The sequence below is a fragment of the Chionomys nivalis genome, chromosome 11 (genome assembly GCF_950005125.1).
Source record: "Chionomys nivalis chromosome 11, mChiNiv1.1, whole genome shotgun sequence".
NCBI classification, from domain to species: Eukaryota; Metazoa; Chordata; class Mammalia; order Rodentia; family Cricetidae; genus Chionomys; species Chionomys nivalis.
In genome coordinates this window covers 25043669-25053636 of record NC_080096.1, presented here as the reverse complement: position 1 = coordinate 25053636, position 9968 = coordinate 25043669, and the positions used below count along the sequence as shown (strand labels likewise).

Below are 9968 nucleotides of genomic sequence, written 5' to 3'. Positions count from 1 at the left end.
GATCAAGCTGGCCTTAAACTCAGAGATCCACCTGCCTCTTCCTTTTGAGTGCTGGGATTAAAGATGTGCACCACCACCCCAGCTGGTATTTTATTTTATTTATTTATTTATTTATTTGGTTTTTCGAGACAGGGTTTCTCTGTGGTTTTTGGAGCCTGTCCTGGAACTAGCTCTTGTAGACCAGGCTGGTCTCGAACTCACAGAGATCCGCCTGCCTCTGCCTCCCAAGTGCTGGGATTAAAGGCGTGTGCCACCACCGCCCGGCTTGGTATTTTATTTTTTAAGATAAAAAGAGATAGGTAACAAAATATATGTTAAATGTTTCGTCTTGTTTGTGTTGTTACTTTTGGAAATTAGGTTTACTTATATTGCTCTGGCTAGTTAACATCTCCTGGACTCAATGCATCCTCCTATCGTAGCCTTCTAAGTAGCTGGGACTTTAGCTTCCCTTTTATCTGCCTGTATTTTTTCTCTTTTCTTTCTTTCTTTTTTTTTTTTTTCTTTTTTGGTTTTTCAAGACAGGGTTTCTCTGTAGCTTTGGAGCCTGTCCTGGAACTAGCTCTTGTAGACCAGGCTGGCCTCAAACTCACAGAGATCCGCCTGCCTCTGCCTTCCAAGTGCTAGGATTAAAGGTGTGTGCCACCATCACCCGGCCTGGATTTTTTTTTAAACATCATCATCATTATTATTACCATTTTGGTTTTTCAAGACAGAGCTTCTTTGTGTATCCCTGGTTGTCCTGTAACTCGCTATGTAGACCAGGCTGGCCTCGAACTTGGAGATCTGCCTGACTCTGTCTCCTAAATGCTGGGACTAAAGTTATGCACAACCACTGGCCAGTTTAAATATTATTTTTTATATGCATGTATGTGTTTGTGAGTGCATGCTATGAGGAGGACCAGGCTGGCCTTAAAGTCACAGAAATCCACCTGCCTCTGCCTCCCAGGTGCTGGGATTGAAGATATGCACCACCACTTCTTTCTCCCAGTTGACTGCAACCCGAGACTTCTCCCCAATAGAGAACTGTCAGATTAGCTAACCTGCCTCCTGGTTGGGGCTGCATATAATAAAGCCATCACAGACCTTAGCCCACCCAATTCCAGCTTTTCTGTGTTTATGTCTGTTGTTTCTTCATTTCTTCATCCCCTCCCAGTTAGGCCAGTCTCTCACCTGTGCAGTCTGGAGAAGTCTCAGGTGTGTCGTGCTGGCCTTGAATTCACTAGGAACCTCACAGATGACCTTGAACTTCCAGTCATCCTCCTCCCATCTTCCAAGTACTGACGTCACAGATGTGAGCCACTGAACCAGTTTATTTGGTGCTGGGGCAGGGAGGACTGAACCCAAGACGCCATGCTTGCTAGGCAAACACTCTCGCAGCTAGCTACACCCCCAGGCTGACTTGCTGATTTTCTTGGTGGTATTAGTTAGAGCTCTCCCCATAAACAGAACTGTGTAGACAGATATGCAGGGCTAGGTCTATCAGAAGGATGCGCTTCCACAGCTGTGGACACGTCGGGATTTCCCGACATGCTCTCTGAGGCTGGAAAGCAAGGAAAGCTGGCAGTGTAAATCAGAACTACTGGAGCAAACCTCAATCTGAGCCCCAGTATCCAAAGGCAATAGAAGATGGATGTCTCAGGTCAAGACAAAGAAAGATAGCGTTCCTCCCATCTTTTTGCTCCTACTGAACTCTCAATGAATTGGATCATGCCTGCCAACATAGGTAAGAGTAGATCTTTACCAGCCTGCTAATCTCTTTTGGAATTAATCTTATAGACCGCAGAAGTAATATTTAGGTGTTTTATTATTGCTGTTTGCCAGTTAGCTGTGTATCCTTTAATTTGGTCACGTTGACACATGAAATTAACCCTCTCTGGAGTCTTATGCATGATGCCATATTTCCCTGTGTATTTAGGTGATATTTGGTTGAGCTGTCCATTTTCTTTGGAACTTTATTAGTGGAAATAATTTGTAGTCTTAGAAAAAAATGAGTTTACTTTTGAGGGCACAAGGTCTCCCTATACAGCCCAGGTTGGCCTTTAACTCCCTGTGTAGCTCAGGCTGGCCTTGAACTCATGACGATCCTCCTGCCACATCCTCCTGAGTACTGAAATTAAAATGAGGTACTATACACCATGTTCTGCTAAAGAGAGAGGGGTGTGTGTGTGTGTGTGTGTTTCTGTGTAGGTGCACATGTGTGTGACAGCCAGAGGTTGACGTAGGGTGTCTTCTTTTGAGACCTTCTTTTTCTTCAGTGGGGTATTTCACGGAAACCGGGCTTGCGAATCCAGTAGCACTAGTTGGCTATCAAGCCCTACCAATCTGTCTCCATGTCCTTAACTCTAGATTTACAGATGAACGCCACCCTGCCCAGAGCTGTGTGTGGGTGCTGGGGCTCCGCACTCGGACCTTCACGCTTACAAGGCGAGCGTTGTAGTGACAGAGCCTCACTGAAGGACTGAGATGCCCTAGCCTCCTAAGTTGAGTTGTTTAACAAAAGTCGATATTTGCTTCTGCTGGGCACCTGGAGCACCACCACTCTGGAATCATTTTATGCTAATGTCCGCGTTGAGTTCTTCTAGTTCCTCTAGGTAAGACTGAGCTAGATGGGTGATGTTACGATTCTCAGGAAGTGATTATTTCTCTCACTGCCAAGCTTAAGACAAACATGAAGTCCTTCATGTGATGATGAAGTGAGTTTCTTCAATTTCTGTCCATTCAAACCATAGCCCTCTGCATGCTTACGTTTGTTTGTATGAGTATTTGGCTACTTTGGGCTGACTCTTTTTATCCTGTGCCATGTCGTTCCCCTCCCGCCTCCAGCTGAGGACCAAACCCAGGACCTTGTGCTTGCTAGGCGCAGTGCTGTGGGAGGGTTCCGAGAGTTTGCAGCTTTGTCCCATTTCCAGTTGCATCTCTCCTTCGTGTTGGCAGCTGAAGATCTAATCTCTCAGCTTCTTGCTCCAGCCACCTATTGCCACTCCTTTTCCATGGACTCCCCACCTTGAGCTGTAATCCAAGATAAACTCTTTCCTCTGTAAGTTGCTTTAGATCACAGCGACAGAAACATGGCCGATAGAGTTGGGATGGCATGGCTGTTCTCTTGCCACTCATTCTCCAGTGTGCTAGCTCGGGTTTGTAGAGGCTGAAGACCGAGAGAAAGAGTAGACTTCCACATTGCAGACTGCCGAGGCTAATTAAAAGTTCCAGATTCACCTGAATTGAAGGAATGAGAAAGCAGAAGTCTGTGTCTTGGTCAGAGAGTTGCAAAGTCACATGGGAAAAAAATGTCATTCAGAGACAGTTGAAGAATTGGTCATCCTCTTTTTATCAACTTGAATTATTTCACTGAGGGAGATATAGGAAGGAAGAAAGGTTTGTTGGCAGAGTTGGCAGTGCTAGGTTCAACAAATACCCAGAATCCAGGCTTTCCTATTTTTCTGTCCTTCTTGGGCTACTTTCCATTGAAAAGATCTGGAGGCCAGAAGTCTACCAATCCACAGTCCTCAAGGTTTCCTGTCAACCAAGATATCCAGCGGAAAGTACGCCCTATTTCTCAGATCCCTCCGGAAGATGGGCATGTCCTTTGCGTCTCGCTGCTGTGCTGCTTGCCCCTCATCCCTCTCCATTGATTTGTTATTCAAGTGTTTCCTTATCTCCCAATCAAGAGCATCGCGATGCCCAAAATATTTCGGAATGTTGTGGAGTGCTCAATTGCACAGGAAGGGTTGGAGTCAGAGTCACCAAAGAAGACCATGACCAGGTCAGCTACTGTGCCAAGAAGTGCCTGCTCCACAGAAAGGAAACTCTTGGGTACCCAGCTTGGTCAGATTCAAATGATGTCCTTTTTGCAACAGACCTACTTAGACCTTAGTGCTAAAGTTGGCTTCGTGCTCTATTATTTTTTTTGGTTCTACCTTCATTAATATCTGGGGCTTAGTTTTCTTGCTAGCACATTGATATATTCAAGAATATTTTTCATAGCCAGGCATGGTGGCACACACCTTTAATCCCAATATTCAGGAAGCAGCGGCAGGAAGATCTCTGTGAGTTTGGGGCCAGTCTGATCTACAGAGCAAGTTCTAGGACAATCAGGGCTGTTACACAGAGAAACCCTGTCTCAAAAAACTAAAGGAAAAAAAAAGAATATTTAAAATAACTTACTTATCATTTGACTTGTTTTTATGTATATATTCTTTTTCTTATAAGACAATCTCATGTACCCCAGGATGGCCCCAAACTTATTATATAGCTAAGGATGACCTTGAATGTCTGATCTTCTTGCTTCTACTCCCCAGGTTTGGTGATTGCAAGTGTGCACCACCATACCGAGTTTTATGTGTTGCCTTTAAAGATCAAACTCAGAGCCTTGTGCATGCTAAGTCAGTGTCACACAATCAGCCTCTATCGATGATACTCAAGAATTTATTTGCTTTTATTTTACATATATAAGTATTTGCTTGCATGTATATATGTGTAGAGCCCCCAGAGGCCAGAAGACAGCATCAGATCCCTTGAAACAGGTGGTTGAGAGCCACCATGTGGATGCTGGGAACTGAATCCTGGTCCTCTGCAAGAGCAGCAAGTGCTCTTAGTAGCCATATCTCTAGCCCCCAAGATCTATTTCATTTTTATTTATTTATGTGTATGTATGAGTGTCGGTGTGTATACACATATGCCCATGGGTGCCCAGGGAGGACAGAAGACAGAGTGAATCCCTGGAGCTGAGCCCCCCAATGTGGATTCTGGGAACAGAACTTTAGTCTGTAAGAACAACAAGAGTCATATATCTATAATTTTAAATCATTTATCATATTTTTTAAAGTTTTTAAGATAGGGTTTCTCTACATAGCCTTGGTCATTCTGGAATTCACTTTGTAGACTGGACTGGCCTTGAACTCATAGAGATCTGCCTGCCTCTGCGGACCAAGTGTTGCTGGGATTAAAGGTGTGCGCCACCACTGCCTGGCTTCCTTATTGTATTTTCAGTGACAGGATCAACCAAGGAATTAAGGTACCTCATCCACTCTCCTGCTTGATAGACCTTTTTTCTTTAGATGTTTTGACACAGTATGTATACCAGGATGGCTTTGGAATAATGAACCTAAACTAGGTGGTGGTGGTACAAGCCTTAAATCCTAGAACTTGGGAGGTAGAGGTATAGGTGGATCTCTGTGAGGTTGAGGCCAGCCTAGTCTACAGAGTGAGTTCTAGGACAGTCAGAGCTACACAGAGAAACCCTGTCTCAAACAAACAAACAAACAAACAAACAAAAACAAAAAGCAAGCAAAATGAAATAAAAGAGAAGCAATGAATCTCCTTCTACAGTTTGGAGGGCTGAGAGAACAGACATGTGGCAACATGCCCTGCTTGACTGACATCTGTTCACACGGGTCTACCTGAAACCCTCCAATGGTTCTACTCAAATGCTTTCTTTATGCATTCTCATCCGCCTTTCTTCACCTCGACAGAGTTGGCTATTGCATATAGACTTTAAAATTTCATTATTTTATGTGTACTACATGTGTGCAGTACCCTCAGAAGCCAGAAGAGGGTATCAGATCCTTTGGTACTGTATTTTCCGATGGCTGTGTGCCACTAAGTGGGTGCTGGGAACTGAATCTAGGTCATCTGGAAGAGTACCCAACACTCGTAACTGCAAAGCCAACTCTTCAGGCCCTGCCTCTAGACTTTAAAAATACTTTAAAAATACTTTTGTGTCCACCTCTGTTAGGCATGGAGTCACAACTTACAGAGTATAAAGCCCCTTGTGAAAGATGATCTGGAAAGACAGCACAGTCGCTAAAAAGCTTGCTTTGCAAACCTGAGTTTGGTCCCCAGAACCCATGTTTAAAAACAAAACAAAGTAAAATAAAAATATTATAACAAAACTAGTCATGGTGACGAGTGCTTGAAACCCCAGTGCTGAGGTGGCAGAAACAGATGGGTTGCTGGGGTTCACTGGCCAGCCAGTCAAACCTACTTGTTGAACTCCAGGCCAGTGACAGACACTTCTCCCTCAAAAATAGTGGCTAGTGTCTGGAGGAGAACACCAGAGATTGTCCCCTGGCCTCCACACGCGTGAGGAGCACGCCCAAACACGTTCTCACACACCCACCTCAAAGACGTTCTCACACACCCACCTCAAAGACAGCAGAGCCAGAGTGAGCTCTGAATGGCTGCACAGGTCAAACTCCCTGGAAGCTGGTTTGGAGAGCCGTTAGTGTTTGCTTAGATAGCCATTGTCCTTACTGATCCTGGAGATGGGTGTTCTCTGTCGGAAGCAAACCTATGTGATTGACCAGTAAGTCCCAGGGCAGCAGCAAGGTGCCAGGGTTCGTCAGTAAATAGCTGTTAGATGGACAGATGAAAACTCCACCACGCTCTTCCTCTATTTTATTTCTGTTTTGAACAATTTAAACTTTAAAGATGTATTTAGTGTGTGTGAGGGTGGGGGGTAGTGCACCCAGGTGCCTCAATGCTTGTGTGGAGGTCAGGGGCAGCTTGGGAAAGTCAGTCTCTCCTACCATGTGGGTCTTGGGGATCCAACTCACCAACTCAGTCATCAGACTGGGCCGCGGGCACCTTTACCTGCTGAGCCATCTCACCCCTAGACTCTCAATTTTAAAGCACAGCTCTTTGGCAACTGCCTTGACAGAAAAGAAGAACTATATACTAAATGTCCCTGCTCATTCTAAGATGCCTTCCGGTTTACAAAATTCATCTTAGAACTGACAGGGCATGGAGGTACCTTTTAGCATCCTACATGATGGCTGTGCTTACGCTCCATGGGAAATGAGACATTTCTCTCGGTTCTACTAAGTGTTCCTGGACCAACTTTCTATCTTACTTTCTCTGACATCTGCTCTTGGCTGAATGAACGCTGGGCATGAATTATCTGCAGCCTCAGCTCATGATTGAAGAGGCAATGAAGTGGTCTCGTAGGCAGTAAGATAGTTGGTCAGTTTGTTCATCTTTCACTAGACTACTCGGTTTCCCATGGGAGAAGGGCTCTCCAGGCCCCTTTATGTCATTTATGTAGTGTGTCAGCTTAAAACATCTCCCTGGGGGAATGGGCATGGGCTTGGCACCAGATTCTTGCTTGTTAGGGCCGGCGATTTCTACCTTTTGTGCCTCAGTTTGCCTGGTTACTCAGGGAGGAAAGTCAGTGACCCCAAAGAGACACACAGAGAGATACACAGAGGAAAGCCAGTGACCCCAAAGAGACACACAGTTGCTGAGGGACGTTAACTCAGAACCACTCCCAAGGTCTGTCTCTAGGGTGGTGGACTGTCTCTCAAGCTTCGAAGCCCACACCTTAAGTTTTCAGAACCAGGCAAGGCGAGGATGTAGATCGCCCTCTACCCCAACTTAGAGCTCCTGAGGCAGCGTGCCCTCGCACCCTCCGGGAAAGACAGAATCCAGAGCCCGCCCTTCCCCCCCATCTCCTCAGCCCCTCCTCCTGCGGCTTCCCCACGCAGCCCCCTCCCCCCCATTACAGCATCGCTCTGGGCGCCAAGACGGATTCCAGCCAGGGACTGCTGCAGTCAGCTCTCCGCACTTCTGCAGCCTGTGTCTTGGTTCTGCAGCTTCGCGCTGTGCTTCGGACAGTCCCCTTTCCCTCCTCTACCCCACCCCCGCTATGGCACAGCCCCTGGCTCGGGGCCCAGAGGTGGGCGGGCACAGTGGGTACGGGTGGGGCCCCCAGCTAAGACGGCAGGTATAGCGAGGTTCTCCCGGCACACTGGGGATTGCCTCCACCGGTGGACTGTGGGTGAGGGACGCCTGTCAATGACTCGGAGGCCGGGCACAGCGCCCCGCCCTGGCAGGGGTGGGGCAAAAGGGCTGGGGTGCGGTGGGGGGGACTCGTAGAGCCCAGGCCAAGAGCCGAAGTCGGGGAGCATACCCGGGAAACTAAGGACAGTAGCCTAAGAGGACGTGCCTGGGAGGGGGAGGCTGTGTGTGACATTCAGGGTGTGACTGCCTCAGTGAGGCTGTGTGTCTCCTTAGCCACCCGCACTCTGGGCTTGGGTACCCGTGCCTCGGTCTGCTGTGCGCGGTTGTGACACCGAATGTGCTGGTTCCTGGGTCCTCAGTGCACACCGACCCGGGAGACCTCATTGGCACCCCGGAGCTGGGCCTCCCCGGCGCTGTCGCTCAGCGACGCGGGCGCTCCTCCAGGACCGCGGCGGTCGCTTGCCGGCTGCGACCTCGGTCCTCGCGGGGCCGCTGCGGGGGCGGGGAGCGCAGGCCCCCTCCCTGTCGCGGGCTCCTGGCTCGGCCGCCCTGCGCGGGGGCGGGGGCGGGGGCGGAGCGCGCGGGCGGGATCCCCCCGCCTCCCCGTCCTGGTCCCCGGGAAATCCAGCCTCCGTGGCTTGGCCGCCTCCGGCTCCCGCTCCCGCGGTCGCTCAGCGCTCGCTCGGGGCTCCGCAGCCCGCGCGGCCCCTTAGCTGGGGGCTCCGCAGTGCCGGGTCCCAGAGCCCGCACTCGCGCCCGCAGTCGTAGCGCCCCCGGCCCGGGCCGCCGGCACCATGTAACCCCGGCCGGAGCCCGACCGGGCCAGGTAAGCAGTTGGGAGGGGTGGGAACCGGGCCGCGCTTGCCGCGCCCTCTGCAGCGCCCCCCAGGCTCGGCCGGGCTGCAGCCCCGGCGCCGCCCACGCCCGGGGCTCTGGCGGCCTGGGCTCGGGCCCCGCGATGGGGGGAGGGGTTGGGCCTCAGCGACCGCCCCCGACCTCACCCTGGGCCTGGAGGCCGGCGTGCCTGACCCCAGGGACGCGTTGGGGACCACGCGCTCCGCAGACGTGCTGTCCCGGCCGGGGCCGCGGGAGGCCAGCCAGTGCCCGCCCAGCCCTTGCCCGGCTGGAATGGAAGCTTGGATCTGGGAGGGAGATTGGCTGTGGGGGGAAGTCGTGGTGTTGGGGAGATCCAGAGAGAAGTTTCCTCTGCAGGTGTGTGAGCGAGCGTGCGTGTGTCTGTGATGAGGGTGTCGCCGTGTGGGTCTGTGGGTGAGTGTAATGCAGTGAGCGTGCAGGGTGTTACCGTCCATGAATCTGTCGACATATGTGTGGATGAGTGTGTGCTGTCACAGTGTGGCTGTGGATGTAGGTGTCTGAGTGTGTATGAATGGACGTGCATGTGCGACTACCTCTGTGAATGGATCTGGGTATGTTGTACTGTGTGACTGTGGGAATATATCCAAGCAGGGTTCACCCACACCTGGGCTTTGCCTCGCCCCCATTCCTGGTGGGACTAGCATGGGAAGATCATACTTTTCCGAGGTCAGATCGCCCCCTCCCTCCAGGGTCTTCTTAGATATAGACCAGAGCTCTTGGGGCATCTTCTGCGATGCTGCTGGTTGGGTTGTCTTTTCCGCATGCTGGGTCCCTGCTGGTGGTGAGCTGTGGTACCGGTGTGTGGGAATGGTTTTTTGGGGGGGAGGGAGGAGTTGCTAGAAGCTGGTGTCATTTCAGTAAAGACCCCTTAGAGTCAGACACTGAGAAAGCCAGGAGGAAGATCTACCTTGTTAACACTGGAGCAGTTGGATTTCTCCTAGAGTTCCAAGCCCCAAATTTCTGAGTTCTGGGTCATTGGCTTAGCTCACTGTTCCAGGTGGGTCTGTACTTACCTTCTTGAAGTAGTAATACAAGTATCAGTCTAGGACTTTTGAAAATGCTCCTCTTTCATCTCTTGTTTCTCCAGCTGCCTTGGAAGCAGGTTGGGCTGTCAGGTTAGCCATATGAAATTGACAGTATTCAGCTGTTTCTATTTTTTTTAACCTGCAAAAACAACCATTCCACATGGTTCAAACTAATATGATGCCAATTTACAGAAGAGAATGTTGAGGTTAAGGGGGTGGGTTGCATTTCTCCTGATCACACATTACTAGGCAGCGGTAGAGAAAAATCCTCACCGAGGTCTTCCATTGACCCGAGGAACCCAGCTAGGCCCAGGTTTAGAGACTAGTACT

At 49.8% G+C, this 9968-nt stretch overlaps 1 protein-coding gene across 1 annotated transcript in view; it reads left to right on the top strand.

Moving 5' to 3' along the window:
• The first annotated feature begins 7869 nt into the window (after window positions 1–7869).
• Dlgap3 (DLG associated protein 3) overlaps window positions 7870–9968 on the top strand; it is a 65267-nt gene continuing 63168 nt past the window's right edge. Inside the window, exon 1 of the mRNA XM_057784239.1 lies at window positions 7870–8563. The gene's annotated coding sequence lies outside the window, so the exon portion shown is untranslated. The remainder of the gene's footprint in view (window positions 8564–9968) is intronic.